Below are 21,193 nucleotides of genomic sequence, written 5' to 3'. Positions count from 1 at the left end.
CCCTGACTTCAGATCTGACAGGAAGATCTCCCAATGATTTTTGAGAAAATGATGGTTAGTGTTTAGGGATTTTTTCTTTTTTCTTTTTTTTTTTTTTTAGACAGAGTTTTGCTCTTTTCCCCCAGGCTAGAGTGCGATGGTGCAATCTCGGCTTACTGCCATCTTCACTTCTCGGGTTCAAGAGATTCTCTTGTCTCAGCCTCCCAAGTAGCTGGGATTATAGGTGTGTGCCACCATGCCTGGCTAATTCTTGTATTTTTGGTAAAGATGGGGATTTCATCATGTTGGCCAGGCTAGTCTCCAACTCCTAACTTCAGGTTATCCACCCGCCTCGGCCTCCCAAAGTGCTGGGATTACCGCTGCACCCAGCCTTGTGGATATTTTTATAATTCACTACCAAAGCCAGATATGGAAAGAACCTGTATAAATTCATTAAAGTGTAGTTATGGGCTGCTATAACAAAATATCATAAACTGGGTAGTTTATAAACAACAGAAATGTATTTCTCACAGTTGGAGGCTAGAAGGTCCAAGATCAAGGCTGATTCAGTGTCTGTTGAGGGCCCGTTTCCTAGTTCCTAGATGGTGCCTTCCTGCTGCATTCTCACATGATGGAAGGAGTGAGGGGTCTCTTTTGGGCCTCTTTTAAAGGGCACTGATCCTAATCATGAGGGCAGATCCCACACAACCTAATCATCAGCCACAGGCTCCACCTTTTAATTCCATCACCTTGGGGGTTAGAATTTCAACATATAAGCCTTGGGGGAGGACGCAAACGTTCATATAATAGCATGCGGCATTTGGATAAAATGTAAAGATAGATGTCTTGGCTTGAAATATATATATTTTTTAAGATGGAATCTCACTCTGTTGCCCAGGCTGGAGTGCAGTGGCGTGATCTCAGCTCAACACAACCTCTGTCTCTCAGGTTCAAGTGATTCTATTGCCTCAGCCTCCCGAGTAGTTGGGATTACAGGCACGCACCACAATGCCCGGCTAATTTTTGTATTTTTAGTAGAGACGGGGTTTTGCCATGTTGGCCAGGCTGGTCTCGAACTCCTGACCTCAGGTGATTCAGCCACCACCTCTGCCTCCGAAAGTGCTGAGATTACAGGCGTGAGCCACTGCACCCAGCCAAAAGATTTTTAAATACTGGGTTTTTGAGGTGCTGCCTGAAAGTTTTTGAGGTTTATAACTAAGGCCTTTCTGCTTCCTCTGTTTTCTGAGACAATCCACTCATTATCCAAAGCAGCATATTTGTATTTGTCTGATTGCTGTTCCAATTTGGGAGCATGTAAAACAAAACAATGGCCAGGCATGGTGGCTCATGCCTGTAATCCCAACACTTTGGGAGGCTGAGGCAGGAGGATCTCTTGAGGCCAGGAGTTCCAAACCAGCTTGGGCAATATATTGAGACCCAGTCTCTACAAAAAATTTTAAAAATTTGAAAAGTTAGCTGGGTGTAGTGGTGCATGCCTGTGGTCCTAGCTACTCAAAAGGCTGAGGGAGAAGGATCTCTTGAGCCCAGGAGTTCAAGGTTAAGGTAAGCACTCTAGCCTGGGTAACTGAGTGAGACCCTCCCTCTAAAAAATGGACCAGTTACTCTGCCCTTACCACATAGACAGTCCTTCATTCAACATATAGAGCACCTACTTGCTCAATTTTCGTGGCCCCTTTGTCCATAAAAATATACTAAAAGTTGTATTTTACTATGCCATGGATACAAAGTACATGATCCAGGCTAGACTTATGTTCACTTTTTTCCCTTCCCTTTTAAAAAAAAAATTAAACATTTTCATGGGTCCGAAATATATTGTGGCCCCTGGGCACAGTGACTACTGTGCCTGGTGGATATGTTAGCCCTGCCGCTCCTGGACATTTGGACTAGTGGGGCTGGGGAATTTGCATTTGAACATTATGATCTGACTGCACCTAGAGGAAAAAAGAGATCTGTGTCTTCAGTAATGGCCTTAAATATTAAAAAAAAAAAAAGAGCAGGTCCCAAGAGATGGCCCTAGGGAGACCCCCAGGTGGCTTTAACCTCAGCCCACCCTGCCCCCTGAATGAGGGGCCTGTGCGTGGTGGGGCAGGCTATCATGAGGAAGGTTGCCAGGAGCAGGAGGTGGAAGCAGAACAGAAGGTGGGAGGGGAGATTAGACATACACTTGGCAATTTCAGGATGAAGATTTTCAGCCTTTTTGGGGAGTGGGGCTGTCAATGACATCTTTGAGAGTTGTGTGGAAGCTTTGGATCCACTCCTGGAACAATGCACGTATGCAAACATGCACGTATGCAAACATGAACCAACATTTACACAAACTTTTCAGGACTAACAAAGGGTTCGTAGGTCCCAGGTTCACACCCTCAGGTCCAAGGCAGCTCCTTGCAGTCTGGAGAAGAGAAACAACACACCAGGATCATTTTCCTCCCACACCTTGGGCTCCCTGCTGCTGGAATCCAGAATCCGGGCTGGAATACCCGGCTACTGTGTGGGTTAATCAGACGTCGAAGCTGGCTGGCACCTTACCACTATGGGCAGCACAGTTTCCATGGGGAAATGCATTCCTGCTTCCACAACAGACTTCTAAAGGACTCTTGCAGCACAACTGAGTTTGTCATTTGGGGGTTGGTTGTCCTGATGGTAATCCACTTTAATGAGCTCAACGGTAAGAACAAAGCAGCCTTTTCTTGTGGCCCTGGCTCTAAGCTTAAATGCTTCCCACCTCTGAATCCAAGTGTCCTGCAAGCATGGCTCTCCTGTGCAGCGACTAACCAGCACTCACTACAATAACGTGGCTCTGGAAGGAATAATTAGACTTTATGGTGGTAATTCACCCGGCTTTCACAGAACCCTCTTCTGCGTGGAGAGAAAAAGAGAAGGCTTTAATTGACTCTGAATTAAACTAACTAGAAAAAAAAAATCCAGTCTACCAATCAGAGAAAGCAGACTTAAAATTACAGCCAGAATTTCAAGTTTCACACACTAATCTGGCTCAAAGTATTAACTCTGATATTGTTTTTGAAGTAACCATTTAAAACTAAATCAATTCAAAGATAAAAACAAAACATTGTTTTGTTAAGGTAGAATGTTTTGTACAAATGAAAATAACATAAATATGCAGTATACATATAATATTTATATATTGTTTATTTAAATATATACTTATATAGGCCAGGCACGGTGACTCACACCTGTAGTCCCAGCACTTAGGGAGGCCGAGGCAGGTGGATCACCTGAGGTCAGGAGTTCGAGATCAGCCTGGTCAACATGGTGAAACCCTGTCTCTACTAAAAATACAAAAATTAGCTGGGCATGGTGGTACACGCCTGTAATCCCAGCTACTTGGGAGACTGAGGCAGGAGAATCGCTTGAACCCGGGAGGTGGAGGTTACAGTGAGCCGAGATCATGCCACTGCACTCCAGCCTGGGCAATGGAGCAAGACTCCATCTCAAAATATATATATATATATAAATATATATATATAAATATATAAAAATATAAATATATATATAAATATATATATACATATATAAGTAGTATTTGTATTATATATTTGTATTTTAAATAATCATATAAATATATTTGGGCATATAGATATTATTTATTTATACATGAATATATATTTATATTCTTTTCATTCAATAGCCAGGTACTACTATTTTAACAAAACAATCTTGTTTCATTGCAGTTGTGGCAGGGAAGCAGCTGAAATTTAGGGAGTGATTTCTTTGTGGCTTCCCTGGTGCTACCTGCTTCATGTGTGTTACCTCACCTGATTTCATTTTATCTTGTAATCAACCCTGTGCACCATTTGTGGATAAGGAAAGTGAGGTTTCCAAAGCTACAGTTAATAATAAATTATTGTTGCTATTATTATTTCTACTGAGATAGACTCTTCTTCCTAGAATAGCTAAAATTTTGTTTCCTGAAGGCAGGGGATGAACCAGGTGAGTTCACATTCTAGTCAGGGAGAGAGATAGTAAATAAAATAAATTAACAAAGTACAATCTATTGTCCTTATTCCCACTTGTCCTGATCTACAAAGTCCCTACAAACACTGAATTAGCAAATACTGGACTTTTGCTCCTAGAGGCAATACAGGGTGATGTTCCTATGAGACTCTGGGCATGACATTTTCATCAACCAATCAATACATAACCTTGCTTTATGTGTGTTTCTATCTTATGACAACTTGTTTAATATATATTGTTGATTCATTAACATTGAACTCACTGCCACAGCACTATAACTCTCGCCTGAATGAAGCACATTTTCTCCATGAGACACATCACAGCTTCCTGCACTTAGGAACACCAGCCAGCACTTCAGCACTATGTTTGGGGCCATTTCAGACAGCACAATCACCAACATAAACCTCAAAAACTCAGCAAAAAAAAAGAGGACAGGAAGTACATCACAGAAAGGACACTTGATGACAGTATGAGAACCGAAACAAGAAAGCAGAACACTGGCTTGTTCAACCTCAGCTGCTAACTTGCACGTTGGACAACTCAAAATTTTCACCATTTTGTGCACGTCTGTGTTCCCTCTGGTAGAACCCATGGCTGGAGTCACCCCACAAGGGGAGGCAGGGGAATTCCCACAAGAGGATGCTTCCAAAATGTCCCAAGATAGAGTGATTGGGATTTCAAAGAAAAAAGCACATGCTACCATAAAGACACATGCACATGTATGTTTATTACAGCACTATTCACAATAGCAAAGACTTGGAACCAACCCAAATGTCCATCAATGATAGACTGGATTAAGAAAATGTGGCACATATACACCATGGAATACTATGCAGCCATAAAAAAGGATGAGTTCATGTCCTTTGCAGGGACATGGATGAAGCTGGAAACCATCATTCTTAGCAAACTATCGCAAGGACAGAAAACCAAACACCGCATGTTCTCACTCATAGGTGGGAACTGAACAATGAGAACACTTGGACACAGGAAGGGGAACATCACACACCAGGGCCTGTCGTGGGGTGGGGGGAAGGGGGAGGGATAGTATTAGGTGATATACCTAATGTAAATGACCAGGTAATGGGTGCAGCACACGAACATGGCACATGTATAGATATGTAACAAACCTGCACGTTGTGCATATGTATCCTAGAACTTAAAGTATAATAATTAAAAAAAAAAAGAAAAAGAAAAAAGCACTAAACCTCAGGGTGATCAATCCAAAGCATTTACTAGGGGAACTCACAGAGGAGAGCCGCTGCCAGTGCTCGTGGGGGTGTAGTGGGGGGACGGTGAAAGAAGCGGGTGTTCTGCCTAGGTGTGTCTGCAGCAAGGAGTCAGGGAATGGAGTTTACATGAGAGTTTAAGAAATTTGGCTCAGGGCTGGGGCTAGTTTCTTTCAGTGCTTTGGGCAACACCTGGATAACTTTATCAGTGCCTGAGAATGTTCAATGCTCCAGCTTGGGTTCAAACCTGCTGGGAAAAACAAGTAGCTGGCTGGGTCACAGAGCAGTCAAAGCACTCTGTGTTTCTTGATCAGCACAAGAGCAAAAGCGGGGGGACCTGGGGGACCCTACAGTCTGCATATGACTAAGAAACTTCTGCGTGTGTTGATTGTGGGGTTACAAATAAATTTTAGCAAGTAGGCAAATTTACACACCCAGAATCTGCAAATAATGAGGATGGACTGCATGTAGCATAGGAGAAAGTGATAAATTATGAAGGTAAATGAAACTCTCTTGAGAAGCTTTCTGAGCTGAGGTGTGGTTTAGGGTCTGGGGTGTGGAGGTGGGCATCAGGGTTCCCATCCCAGACAACCAGCACAGAGGCTTGCTATGCCTGTAGTGGCTGTTGGTGAATATCCCATAGCCTCCAGGGCTCCTCAGTGGTCAGAAAGCCTTTGATGGGAACAGGGGCCCTTTGCACACCTTTATGTTCACATCTAAGTCTTGTTTTCCTCTCTACTCCAGGAAGGGATAAACATCTCATGGGGATAACAAGAATCACGTGGAGGACTTTACAGAGCAGTCTTATTTGAGCCTCACAACAATCACATAAGGTAAGAAGGGCAAAGATCATTGTTACTTTACAGGTGGAGATGAACCCTGAAGCTTAGAAAGGTTATAACTAGCCGTGATGACTCTGGAATATTTGGCTGATATTTAGAAGCCTAGGCTGGAGGGGATGGGGCTGGGGATCCCACTTCAGACTTATTGATGTCTTGTTGGGTTCAACAAGATTGTATCCAAAGCTCTCCTGTGATGTAAGGAATATAACGTTCTGATTCCTCTAAGAGCATTTATTCATTCATTCAACAAGTATTTACTGAGTACCTGCTATATGCCAGTCACTATTCTAGGTTCTGAGGATACAGCAGTGACCAAAATGAACACATATCCTTGCTTTCATGGAGCTTACATTTTAGTGACCATAGACAGACAATAAAACAGAATATAAAGGAAAAAAGATAGTGCAACATAGCAGCCGCCTCTTTAGGTCATCTGTAACTCCTATTTGTTGAAGGCAGCTTGATGTAGAGCAAGCTTTTCCAACCCGTGGCCCATGGGCCACATGCAACACAGGACAGCTTTGAAAGTGGCCCAACACAAATTCATAAACTTTCTTAAAACTCTGTGACATATTTTTGTATTTTTTTTAGCTTATCAGCTATCATTAGTATTAGTGTATTTTATGTATGGCCCAAGACAATTATTCTTCTTCCAATGTGGCCCAGGAAAGCCAAAAAATTGGACACCCCTGGTAGAGGAAAGAACATGGAAGGCTGTCCTAGAGCTGCCCCTTGCTGGCTGGGTGACCCTGGGTCTGAGTTGCTGCATCTATGATAACTGTGTACAGGCCCTAGAGGTTACAGACAGGTGTAACCAACATGTCTGCAATTCATTTTTAACTTTTATCAAACATATCGGGCATGCAAAAAAAATAGAGAATTACATAATGAACACTTACATACTTACCAGTTTTTAGACATGAAACTGCAAATTCAAAGTGGCTTTGTAATGGGTCCACTTGGTTGGGCTGAGTTACATTTCCCAGAATCCCCTTCCCTGGATGTTTCTGCTGCAGTGGGCCACAGAAGACCATTTTTGAGATTTAGAGGACAGAGCTGAAGCAGCAGCCATATTATTTTTTACACATGGAAGGCCCAGGTGGGTGCTTTTATTGCACGTTGGTGCCTCTCTGCTTACCTTGTTGGCAGGGACAGCGTCCGGGCCTGCACCTGCTCCCCCTGGCCCTGCTGCTTCCTTCAGTTCCTATGACTGCTGAGCCAGGTGTGTGTCTAGCTCCATGACAAAGGGTACCAGCTTCTCCTGCAGGACACCCTTCATCAAGGTGGGAGGTGGTGAGTGACTGACACAGTTTCCTGTCCGTTCTTGTGGGTTTCAGCTTATATTCCTGGGTTCCATCTTGTCCTCATTCTTCCCCAGTTTACATCCATCTTCCCTTCCTGACTGCCTGCCCTGGGGACTTTAAACTCCAGCATCAGAGAAGTTAACAGCTTTCCAGAAACCATTTAACCAGATCCCACAATTGCATAAGGTCAAATCTTGTAACAGAGAACATGTAGTGATGGATGGATGGGTGGGAGGATAGATGGATGATTGATTGATAGATAGATAGATAGATAGATAGATAATATTCTGGTGTTTTTGCGTCTCTGGCTGATATATCCTGTGTACTTGGATCAGATGATACCCCCTCTATTTCCTGCCTAAAGGTAAAGGATCTCCATTTTAGTATTTTTTTAATTTCTATTTTTACTCTATATGTATATGTCCATACATAATATACAATATTGGTTATTGGATTCTCATTAAGTTTAATATTCAATAAACAATCGCTCAAGACCCCAATGCCTTGATTATTGATTCTCAGGTCCTCCTAGAGCCACAAAGTGTCTTCCTTGGTTATCGCGGGGGTGCCCAAGGAGCACTTCTCGTGAATCCACAAATCTCTCTGTCCACTAAGGTTCCCACGCAGCAGCTGCAATGTTCTTCCTTTCTTGTTCCAAAGACCTGAGACAATCTCAGCATGGCCACTGCTAGCGGTGTACCCTGCATATCATGAGGACTGTGCCAAAGGAGCTGCCTCCCTGGCTCCCGGTTCCCTCATCCACATGCCAAAGCAGGTCTAGGTTCTGTCTGCAGAGGTCAGAGACAACCTTTCCTCTCTTCCTAATACCACACATCTTCACCCCAGTCTCCAAGCAGCCTAGCCTGTGTCTCGGGCCCCATACACTCTTTCATTAAGTCAGGCCCTTCCTATCTTCCCCTCCATCCTCAGACCCAGCAAGTGACACCCTTCCCCCTACTAAACCAAACCAAAATCCACCCCCATCACCACAGCAAGAGGAAGCTTCTCAAAAAGACTGCCTTCTAGATTCATTCACAGCCACATAACATTTACTCACGGTTGGAAATTAAGGATATGCAGAGACAGAGGAAAGGCTGGATATATCCCACAGCTACAGGGTGCAAGAGCGCACAACAACTTCACATTCCCAGCCAGGGCTCTTAATGCTGGCATGTAACCATATGACAGCAACGGCCTCATCTTCCCAAGAACAATGGGTGAGCACTTACTTTACCTTTCGGACACATTAAGTTTTACTGGTTTTGGCCATTTTTATCAAGTCAAAGAAACAGTATGTCCCAAAGGTTCATTCATTCAACACATATTAACTGAGTTCCAGCCAAGTGTCAGGTGCTATTTGAGGTTCTTGGGATCCATTGCAGAATAAAACCAACTAAGAGCTCTGCTCTTGTGCAGTTTCTATTCCAGACTAGAGTTCTAGAACAGACATCTTCTAGCAAAGATTAAATAACAGTTTATTCTTCCATCCCACCTTTTGTGTCTTCCTTTTATAATTCCAAAATACTTTGTAGCCCAACGTTTAGCCAGGGCATCACATTCCATATAGATAGAAGTTTTGAAAATCAATTTTATAGGGATGTTATTTCCATATAATAAAACCCATACCATTTCAAGTGTACCTTAATTTAATTTTATTTTATTTTATTTTATTTTTTGAGACAGTCTCGCTCTGTCACCCAGGCTGGAGTGCAGTGGCGCAATCTCGGCTCACTGCAACCCCTGCCTCCGGGGTTCAAGCAATTCTCCTGCCTCAGCCTTCCGAGCAGCTGGGATTACAGGCGTGTGCCACCACGCCTGGCTAATTTTTGTATTTTTAGTAGAGACAGGGTTTTGCCATGTTGGCCAGGCTAGTCTCAAACGCCTGACCTCAGGTGATCCGCCTGCCTCGGTTTCCCAAAGTGCTGGGGTTAAAGGCATGAGCCACCATGCCTAGCATATTTATTGCATTAAAAAAATGTATATACTGTGCAACTGCCACTACAATCAACATAGAGATTTCCATCATCTCCAGAAAGTTCCTGTGCCCTTTCCCACTCAATCTTCTCTGTCTTCCCTATAGAAACGCTTAGTTGCTTTCTGTCACTCTAGGTTGGATTTGTCTTCCCCGAAGTTTCATCCAAATGGACTCATACAGTATGTGCTCTTTGGCTACTGGGTTCTTTTGCTCATCAGAAAGTTTTCGAGATTCATCCATGTTGTTGCATGTATCAGTGGTCCATTCCTTTCTATTGCTAAGTAGTATTCCATTGCACACATACACAAAACCCACATTTTCTCTACCCATGCACCTGTTGAAGGCCATTTGGATTGCTTACCTTTTTAGCTGCTATAATGTTCACAGTACAATGCGACTATGAACATTCATATACAAATCTTTGTGTAATCATATGTTTTTATTCCTCTTGGGTGCATACCCAGTAGTAAAGTTGCTGGACTGTGTGGTAAAAAATTATTTGTTTTGTAAAGATTTATGCCTTTTTTCATACTAATGCATTTTAAGTGCATATTTCACTTCATAGGAAAATGCCACCATATTATCCAAAGTGGTTTTATCCTTTCACATTCCCATCGACAATGTTCAAAAGTTGCAGTGCTCCTCAGGCATAATAGCACTGGGTACTGTCAGTCTTTTTAATAATAGCTATTCTCATGGGTGGGTGGGATATCTCAACATGGCTTTAAATGGCCTTTCCCAGGCACTGTTTTAAGTGCTTTATTAACTTACTTCTCACAACAACCTTATGAAGTACACATTATTATTATTGCCATTTTACAGACAAGGAAACTAAGGCACAGAAAGGTTAGGTAGCTTGCCCAAGGGTACAACACACCTAGTACGTGGCAGAATCAGTGTTCAATCCAGGTACTCTGGCTCTGGAAATGAGACTTAACCCCTTGGTCACACCAGCCTCCCAAGAGTAAGTTCTTGGGCTCCACCGTGGGTGATCCGTTATAAGCACGGCTAGAAAGACTTGCCAGCCACCTAAGAAGAGGTGTTGTCTAAGATAAAGCCTTACAGCCTAAAGACAGGTGTCTGAAGAGCCACACACCAGGAAACAGAAGAAGCCACAGCTGCCAGCCCACGTTTGAGGGCTGGACCAGGATGAGGGCTAAGAGCCACTGGTCTCAACCTCTGCCTTTCATGCCAAGTGCTGGCAAGGGCCACTGTGGCAACAAAGATCTCAAACAGTGGCCGGGGGTGGGTGAGGGATGACCTTGCCTTCAACAGAGAGTGCAAGGTCATCCCCCATTCACTCCTGTCGTTCACTGTTTGAATCCTCTTGGCGCCTGGGGAAGGGCCCCATCTGACTCAGTAACTGTTACAGGAATCTGGGGTGTGTCTGGAGAAAGACTATCATTTTTGGAAGCAGGTGGGGGTATAAACTATAAATGAACACATGTGCTAATCCTAAAAGGGAATAGGGAACGTATTAGTCAGGGTTCTCTAGAGAGACACCACCAATAGGATATACATATGTAGATGATAGATAGATGACAGGGGATTTATTAGGGGAATTGGCTCATGCAATTTTGGAGGCGGGGATTTTCCACGACAGGTTGTCTTCAAGTTGGAGACACTGGGTTGCCTGTAGCGTGGCTCAGTCCAAGTCCAAAAGCCTCAGAGGCAGGGAAGCCAACCGTGTAATTCTCAGGGTAGCAGTGGAGGGTTGCTGGCATAAGTCCTGGAGTCCAAAGGGCAAGAAGCCTGGAGTTCTGATGTCCCAGGGCAGGAGAGAAGAGTGTCCAGCTCCAGGAGACAGAGGGAGGAAATCCTATTCTCTCCTTTTTTTGTTCTATCTGGGGCCCCAGCTGATTGGATGGTGCCTGCCCACATGGAGGGTGACTCTTCCACACTCAGTCCACTGACTCACGTGCCAGTCTTCTCAGGAAACAGACACAACCAGACACACCCTCACAGACACAACCAGAAGCAACACTTTACCAGCAATCTCCAGTCAAGCCAACACCTCAACCATCACAGGGAGCAACCAAAAAAAAACACACAACCCGGCCGGGCGCGGTGGCTCACGCTTGTAATCCCAGCACTTTGGGAGGCCGAGGCGGGCAGATCACGAGGTCAGGAGATCGAGACGACAGTGAAACCCCGTCTCTACTAAAAATACAAAAAAAAAAATTAGCTGGGCGTGCTGGCGGGTGCCTGTAGTCCCAGCTACTCGGAGAGGCTGAGGCAGGAGAATGGCGTGAACCCGGGAGGCGGAGCTTGCAGTGAGCCGAGATTGCACCACTGCACTCCAGCCTGGGCGACAGAGCGAGACTCCGTCTCAAAAAAAAAAAAAAAAAAAAAAAAAAAGAAAACACACAACCCTACAACAATGTCAAGCTTCCAATGGATCCACCTCTGATCTAGGACACCCAAGGAATAGAACAGAGCAGGGGCTCCTGGACTTTTGAATGTTAAAGACCAGTGAAGCTTTAAAAAGGAAAGGTAACTGAATGGAATAACATAAGCTTCATAATTTTTTACTTTGCTGAGTAAGGACATTAATAAAATAACCACCATTAAGTGCCATCACCATTATGTCAAAAAAGAAATGACACATGAGTAATTCCAAAGGTAGGAAAGACAATCTCAGAATAATATTTGTTTTTTTTGGCTGGGCACAGTGGCTCATGCCTGTAATCCCAGCACTTTGGGAGGCTGAGGTGGGAGGATTTCTTAAGCCTAGAGGTTTGAGGCCAGGCTGAGCACATAGCAAGATCCTATCTCTACAAAAAGTTTTTTTAAAAAAATTAGCCAAGCATGGTGGTGCACACCTGTAGTCCCAGCTATTCAGTAGGCTGAGGTGGGAGGATTGACTGAGCCCAGGAGGTCAAGGCTGCAGTGAGCTGTGATTGTGCCACTGCACTCCAGCCGAGGCAACTCTCTCTCTCTCTCTCTCTCTCTCTCTCTCTCTCTCTCTCTATATATATATATATATATATATATATGTATATAATTTTTTTCAATGGAATACATTGGCTGTATTAAAAAATTTACTACATTTTCCTGATCTTTTTTTTTCTCTCACTAAAATGCTATCACTGATAGGCACCAGCTTTCAGGAACCACTAGTAAAGTAGAAAGTTCACAATCTGTAGAATCAGCTAGATAAGTTCAAATCCCAACTCTGCTACTATACCTGGCCCTTTACATGGCATCTGGGTTACCTATCTATTGCTGTGTAACAATTTACCCCACAATGTACACCCACAGATACTGTGGGTCAGGAATAGAGGCAGGGGAGAGAGGGAGGCCTTGTCTCTACTCCGAGATATATTGAGACTCAGCTGGGAAAACTCAGATGGCCAGAGGTGACTCTAATGACCGAGGTCTAGAATCATTCAAAGACTTCTTTGCTCACATGTCTGGTGCCTAGTCTGGGGTGATTTAAAGGCTGGGCTCAGCTGGGAATATCAACTAAGCACCCACATGTGGTCTCTCCATGTGCCTTGGGCTTCCTCATAGCATGGTAGCCTCAGGGAAGTCATATTCTTTTATGAGCCTGGTGGCTCAGTGCTCCAAGAATGTGTAATACATAAGCAGAAACTACGTGGCCTTTTATGACCTAGCCTTGGAAGTCATGTGAAGTCACTTCCTCTGTAAAATATTAATTGAGGCCATCACATCCTCACCCAGATCCAACAAAATGTGAGATAGACCCCACCTCTTGATTAAAGGAGCGTCAAAGAATTCACATTTTAAAATACCACCGCATTGAAGTTGTTGTTTTACATTTAGCCTTTATAACAATACAAAGTGTGTATCATTATTTCTATTTTATAGATGAAAGAAATTAGGCCCATAAAGGCCAATAAATTCACTCCAAACTAGTAAAGTACTGCGCTAAATGTCTGCCTCCCTGCATTTTCCTGTTCTCATGGCCTCTCAACACAAACCTTTAATCCAGCTGACCATATCCCCTCACCAAGCAGGCGAAGGGCCTGTAGATGCCTATCACTGCTTGCAGAGAGGCCAGGGACCTGCCTTCCTCCTTGGCTGATCTAGTCCCATGAACTAGCTTTTCAGGCCCCCCTCTGGCCCCCTCATTCGTGGGCTCTTACAGTGCCCTTTGGGCTCTGCGTCAGGTTTTGCTTCTCTGAGTTTTAACTGTTTGCCTTCAAGGATTTTGCCCTTATTGTCCCTCTGCCTTTCGCAGGCCAGCCTGACTGTATGAATCCCATCTCCAGCACGGACATTAACCCACTTGTGTCTATGCTGCTCTTGCCTGGCCTATGGCCAGGGGAATATGGACAACCTGAGCTATTCAACAGCCATGATACATGTGTGGTAAGAGCAGTGCTCATCCGGGCGTGGTGGCTCATGCCTGTAATCCCAGCACTTTGGGAGGCCGAGGTGGGCAGATCACCTGAGGTGAGGAGTTTGAGACCAGCCCAACATTGTGAAACCCTGTCTCTACTAAAAATATAAAAATTAGCTGGGCATGGTCGTGTGCACCTGTAGTCCCAGCTACTTGGGAGGCTGAGGTAGAAGAATCGCTTGAACCCGGGAGGCAGAGGTTGCAGTGAGCTGAAATTGTGCCACTGCACTCCAGGTTGACAGAGAGAGACTCTGTCCCCCCTCCACGCCCCCCCCCAAAAAAAAACAAAAAAAGAGTTAGCAGTGCCATCTGGGCCGTCCCTCACTGAGGTCTCTGAGAAGGTGGACTGGCCAGGAGCAAACAGCCTCACAGGGAAATACATTTATTTCTCAGGACTCTTCCTTGCAAGTGCCAGAAGCTCACCCTATGCCCAAAGAGGGTGTGTGGTTGGAATATTTACAAAAACGGGAAGGTCAGGGATGAAGCTGGACCCAGAGCTCTAGAACCAAAGACACTGTGCTGCTGACATCTTCCTTCCCTTCTCTTGTTTCTGTATGTCAGCCTAAATTCCTCCTAAGCCTGATGGTCTTCTTCCACATAAAGGGGGAAATGACAGCAACAGCTTCTGAGCCATGCACTCTCTATCAGAGTGGGATTATTACATTTCCCTGATTCCAGCTTGAAAAATCTGAGAGAAGGGCTGGATTGAGTCAGTTATCCACCCTTGGGTCAATCTACAATGGCCAGGGAGAAGGTGTCAACCCAGATTTGATCTCTTAGACCCCACCTTCCCATGTCTGAGTTTTCCCCTGTGAGTCAGGCAGCCCTCCTACGTACTAGGTACCTCAGTACAACATGACCAAAATCCACAGGTCAAGAGGCCAGGCGAATTTCTGAGATCTTGGCTAGGGCCAGGGCTCAAGGTTAAGTTTGTTCCTCCTTTCCTTTCCCCACTGCACACCTCAGATTGTCCCTATCATCGATGCCCTGGTGTGGGTTTTTCTAGGTAGAAGCTAGAAGCCCAATGAGTACCTGAGATCATTGTCTGAAGCCTGTTTTTCTCAGTCCCAACTTGGACACCACTCCCTTTTCATTATATCTTTTTTTTTTTTTTTTTTGGCAGGGGTGTGGGGTGGGGGCATGGACAGAATCTCACTCTGTTGCCCAGGCTGGAGTGCAGTGGCATGATCTCGGCTCACTGCAACCTCCGCCTCCCAGGTTCAAGTGATTCTCCTGCCTCAGCCTCCTGAGCAGGTGGGATTACAGGCACCCACCACCATGCCCGGCTAATTTTTTTGTATTTTTAATGGATATGGGATTTCACCGTGTTGGCCAGGCTGGTCTCCAACTCCTGACCTCAGATGATCCACCCACCTCAGCCTCCCAAAGTGCTGGTATTACAGGCATGAGCCACCATGCCCAGCCCTTCCTCCTAATTTCTAAAGCTGCCAGTAAGCCCCCAAAAAGTTACTTTGTTCTTACAGGTCCTCTGAACCTGAAGGTGAGAATTGGCAGCAGGGGTGAGGCTATCTGAAGGAAGATGTCAGAGTTGCCATCGGATGGGGATATTGGCAGGAGCTAGGCCCTGTGGTTGAGAAGGTTCTTGTCCATCTGAAGCAGGGTGAGTCAAACACTCTGGAGTGGGCTCCAGGAGAGGCTGGAGGCTGGGAGACTGGTGATAATGGAGCTTCTTTTGGGAAAGCAGGGAGAGATTTTAGGATGTGAGCCATTGAGAGGGCCATCACGTGGAGTAGGACACCTAACTGCTGTAGGTGAGGACCCTGGAAGTATGCACTGAGGGTCTGTCCCAGCCTCGGTCTCTCAGCATTGCATCAGCTATTTGGATGGAGGCATGAATGATAGTTGTTGGGGGCTGAGTTGTGTCCTTCGTAAAGAAATGTTGACATCCTAACCCTCAGTACCTGTGAGTGTGACCTTATTTGGAAATAGGATCTTTGCAGATAATTCGTTAAGATGAGATCATACTGGATCAGGGTGGGCCCTAGATTCAATGACTGTTCTCCTTATAAGAAAGCCATGTGGAGATGCACAAACACACACCAAAGGAAGATGCGCATGTGAATTCAGAGGCAGAGACTGAAGTGAGGCCAAGGAATGCGAAGGGCTGCTGGCAACCACCAGAAGCTGGGAGACCTGAGGAGAGATTATTCCTGGATCCTTCAGGGGTGCATGGCCCTGCCAACACCTTGGTTTCAGACTCTCAGCCTCCAGAACTGACAGAGAGTAAATTTCTGTGGTTTTAAGCCTCCTACTTTGTGGTAATTTGTTATGGTAGTCCATTAGCAAACCAAACAGCAATTTATCCTTCTTGTAGATGAGACACTGCTGGTTGCCTACCCTGCTGCCATTCACCCATTCTCCTTACATTATAACCCTGAGTTTGTTCAGCATCACACAGAAATGTGCTCAGGGAAGGTGGCCCGATACTCGAGGGAAAATGAGTGGCCCAAGCCAGTCAGAGTACATTCATTTCCCTTTGCTAGGAATCATGGAGGGGATGACACTCGACTCTGCTTTGGCTTCTGAAATGTGAGGGAAAGTCTGTGGGCAGCCTCCGGGCAGCACTGAAGGAAAGCCTCCTCTGCCTTCATTCCTGCCTGAGAGACGGTCATGTGAGGATTTACTGTCTGCAGCCACTGAAGCCCTGGCTCAGCCATGACAGAAGGTGACCCAGGGCCGTGATATTGTTGAGCTGTTAAACCCACAACCTTCAAATGGACTTTTTGTCATGTGAGAAAGATGAACTTATATTATTTGGTTGGATGTGCTGTTACTCACAGCTGAAGACAATCTAACAGGCATACTGGTCCTGATCATTAATACCACTGATAATGGAATCAGGATTAAAAATAACCTAAGACCGGAAGACTTGCTGCAAATAAAACAGACAAACTGGAACAGGAATAAATGCATCAGGTGGGATAATTCTTACCTATTTCTCCTTTTGGAGGGCAGAAAGAATAGGCTGATTGGAGATGCATGAAACGTGGTTAATGTCTCTGGGTAATCAGGACTTGCAACACCCCGATTACTCCTTTCTGATTCTCTGTGAAGAAAAAAAAAGGAATAAATGTAAAATTTTTGCATTAGGGAGGAAGATGACTTGCTCTATTAAGATAAAATATAAATGAATATATATTTTAAAATTCTGTATGTCAAAAATACCATGGATAAATTTAAAAGAAAAATTACATACTTGGAAAATTACAACACAATAAAATATGAAAGTTTGTTATCCTTATACAAAGAACTCTTGCAAACCAAAAAGAAAATGGCAAAACAAAAACAAAAACAAAAAACCCCCACACACTTCAATAGAAAAATGGTAAGGAATAAGGAAAGGCAATTCCCAAAAAAAGAAATTGAATTAATCAATTAGATGAAATTCAACTTCACTGAATACAGTAGAGAATGCAAATTAAATACAATAAAATACACAGGGATATATTCAGGTTTTGTGAAGCCTGAAACTTAAAAAAATGTGGGAGCTGGGTCTTCAAAACTGTGATTTCAAACCTAAGTGTGAATAAAAACTTTATTTGGAATAAGAAAATAAATCACAGCAAACTATAATGTTTCAAATGCTAAAAAAAAAAAAACCCACAAGTGTCAAAAAACAGCAAAAATAACATATTATTTTTATTGACTAAAACTTGTTTATAAATTTTTTCCTATATTTTCTGGATGCCTACACTTTCATCATTTCTTCATTTGACAACAACTTTGTATTACTATTTTCTGTAGTGAGGATAAAAATATAATTTGTCCTAACATAGTTTATTGAACTATATTTCTTCTTATTTAGAGTTGAGATTCATAAAATGTATGACTCCACACATAGATTTGTTTGCTGTTTGTAACACTGCTATAGGTTTGTGCTTTATAAAGTCAGACATTCCAATATGTTCTCTTTCACATCATGCCCACCAAAAAAGTTAAAAAATAGATGTAGTGCATTTGTAATGGTCTATACTGCATCATGGAGTATATTCCTGAAAGAGGAGAACCATTTTGACTGGGTACAGATGAGAACTGAACCCTCCATTCATAATTTTCCACATCTGATGACTGGAAGAATAGATACAGACTAGATGCTGGCTCTGTACATTTCAAACTGTGTTTCTCTTCTACTCTTCAAGCAGTTCCAGAACCAAGGCTGCAGGCCACGATCATAGTATGATACAATCTTTATCTCTGCCTATGGTGTTGTGGAGCTGAGTGAGTTGACACAGTGGGCAGTAGCAGTGTTTTGGAGAGCCATTCCTTTACTGGGGAGCAACCATAGCTAAAAGGGACGTGGAAGTCACTGTAGCTCCATACATATGTCCCACTAAACTTTAAATGTATTTTCAATTTCATCTTAGCCAACTTCCAAAAATGCCTCCAGCCAGTTGGATAAACACTCAGCACAAGGAGAAGTGTGATTGAGAATTAGAAAAACAGCTGCCTTAACATATTTTAATAAAAATCTTTAATTTTGCACATTTTATTAAAGACATCTAATCATGTTAATAAACTGCTAGAGTCATTCCCAGAGTCCTAATTAGATGTCCTAAAATGTAAGCTTTATCTTCATGGTAAATCAACTCTGGGTGTAGATACACTTGATGTTGAGTTTCCATATCAATATCAATGTTTAAGGCAAAAATTTGATACAGTAAAAAATTATTTATATGGCCCATAATGGTCTAACACAATGAGCTTTTCCTCAGGCTGTGGATCAGATCACTTTCCACTTTTGTTCATTTCCAGTTGAAGCTGTGGAGGTGCTTATGATCATATTGTACAAACAATATGGATGTGTGAACACTAGAATCACACACAGAGTGTGGGGCTCTCACAGGAACCAAGGTCTATGGAGGAAACAGCAGAGCCACCTCTCCAGTATCATCAGCTCAGGGCGCCTTCTCATGAAGTCATGAAGTTAAAGGACAGGCAGAACCCCTGTAATACTGGCCATTTTCCTCTTTCTCTTTCTTTCTTGACCTCTGAAGCTTAATTCAAGTAAGTTATTGATTGTATGATGAGACTTTACTATACCACATGTAACACTTATAATTTACAAAAATTAGAACAAACATTTCTGAAACATTTTGGGAATGTAATTTAGCATTATGCATCAAAAGCCCCCCAAAAAGTTCATACCCCTAAAGATTCAATTTCCAGGAATTTATCCTAACTAAATCATTATGAATATATTAAAATATATAGCTACAAGTGTGTTCACTGCTAAATTATTTTTAAATTTTTTTTTATTTTTAGAGAGGGAGTCTTGCTTTGTTGCATAGGCTGGACTGAGACTCCTGGGCTCAAGCAGTCCTCCTGCCTCAAGCAGTCCTCCTGTTGCATAGGCTGGACTGAGACTCCTGGGCTCAAGCAGTCCTCCTGCCTCAAGCAGTCCTCCTGTTGCATAGGCTGGACTGAAACTCCTGGGCTCAACTAGTCCTCCTAGTCTCCTGAGTAGTTGGGATTACAGGTGCAAGCTACCATGCCTGGCCCTAGGCTTTTAATCAGTAAAAATTGGAAATGATCTATTACTATAGGGCCAATGATATGGAATTGTTTAAATTAATTATAGTATATTTACACAATGGAATACAACACATTGGTTCAAATGGCAATGTAAAGAAATGTGAAAGATCTACTTGAAGAAAAAATTGAATGCTATTAAGAACACAGCAGATAATTTGTATAAATGAAAACAAATACCTTGCTCTTGGATAGGAAGAGAAATACTGTCATGATTAATTATTAATCTAAAAATTTAACCTCATCTCAATTAAAAATAACAATCAGAATTATCAAAAAATGAGAAAATATGACTGCAAAGTCTAATGAAAGTATAAATGGCAAGAATAACCAGAAAATTTGTAAAAGGAAGTGAAGGGACTATCCCTACTAAATAGTAAAATATATTATAAAACACTGCAGTAATTAAAACTACATCCATTCATGAGTGGATGTGCAGAACTGAACAGAATCTAGAAAAACTAGACTCTGATGTAATAAGGAACAGAGTATATGATAGAGATGGCCTTTCAACTTAAAGGAGAAAATGGTGGCTTGTTGAATAAATTGTATTAAGACAAGTAACCAACTCATACACTAAAATTAATTCCAGGTGGACTGTAAAATAAAAAGTATAAAATTAAAATTTAAAATGTAAAGGCAGATGCACAGAAATATTTTTAATTTTAAATTTTTAAAGATTAAGACAAATTTTAAAAATATGGAATTTTAGTATAGGAGAGGCAAATAGTATATATAAGCCAATACAAAGCTCACAAGCCATAAAATATATATAAAAATGATAAAATTTTGAACATTTTGAAAAGAAAAAATGTCATAAATAATGTCTGAAGGGAAAATGATAACTTGGGAAAAAGATTTCAATGTGGATGACAGTCAAAAGGCTTATTTCTCAATATATAAATATTTTTAAATAATAAATAAGAAAAAGGCCAATAAAAACATGGTTATCCACAACTACAGAGCTTCTCATAAGATATCATAGAAAAATATGTTTTCTATTTTCATTACTTAGCTTTACTGATGTATAATTTACATACAACAAAACCTGCCAATTCTAAATGTAAAGTTTGATGAATCTGTTTATGGTTGGTAATTACTACCACAATTAGGATATAGAATTTTTCCATCACCCAAAACAGTTTCCTCTTGCCCTTTTACAATCAGTCTTCTTACTCCACCCCTGACATCTGGGAACCACTATGCCCTTTTGGTTACTATGGTTTTGTCTTTTCTAGAATTTCATAAAAATGAAATTATATTGTATGAGTCTTTTGTATCTGGCTTCTTAAACTTGGCATAATGCTTTTGAGATTCATCCATGTTGTTACAAGCAAATGTAGTTAATTTCTTTTTTATTGCTGAGTAGTAAATATTCGTTTGTATGGATATACCACAATTTGCACCAGTTGATGAAAATTTGGGTTTTTTCCAGTTTGGGGCCATTATGAATAAAGCTGCTATGGACAAGTCTGTGTGGACATGTTTTCATTTTTCTTGGGTGAATATCTAAAGAATCGAATTTCTAAGTCATATGTAAGTATATATGTAATTATAAAAGAAACTGGGCCTGGCATGGTGGCTCATGCCTGTAATCTCAGCACTTTGGGAGGCTGAGGTGGGTGGATCACCTGAGGTCAGGAGTTCAAGACCAGCCTGGCCAACATGGTGAAACTCCGTCTCTACTAAAATATATTAATTAGCTGGGCGTGGTGGCACATGCCTGTAATCCCAGCTACTCAGGAGGCTGAGGCAGGAGGGTCGCTTGAACCTGGGAGGCAGAGGTTGTGGTGAGCCGAGATCATGCCACTGCACTCCAGCCTGGGGAACAGAGCAAGACTCCATCTCAAAAAAAAAAAAAACCTATCAGACCAGTTTCTAAGGTTTCTAAGGTTGGAGCATGGGGAGAATCATTCACCAAAAAAAAGTAGAGAGTTCTTCCCAGAAGAAAGGGGAAG

General features: G+C 42.6%; 1 non-coding gene across 1 annotated transcript; it reads left to right on the top strand.

The window, feature by feature from the left end:
• The first annotated feature begins 16,615 nt into the window (after nucleotides 1–16,615).
• Nucleotides 16,616–16,749, top strand: LOC115838449. Its single transcript, XR_004033476.1, has one exon. It is a non-coding gene; the product is annotated as a U8 small nucleolar RNA (small nucleolar RNA).
• The last annotated feature ends 4,444 nt before the right edge of the window (nucleotides 16,750–21,193 follow it).

This window comes from Nomascus leucogenys, chromosome 14, assembly GCF_006542625.1.
Source record: "Nomascus leucogenys isolate Asia chromosome 14, Asia_NLE_v1, whole genome shotgun sequence".
Lineage (NCBI taxonomy): Eukaryota > Metazoa > Chordata > Mammalia > Primates > Hylobatidae > Nomascus > Nomascus leucogenys.
Note: the sequence above shows the minus strand (reverse complement) of the source record. Positions and strands in the feature narration are given on the sequence as shown.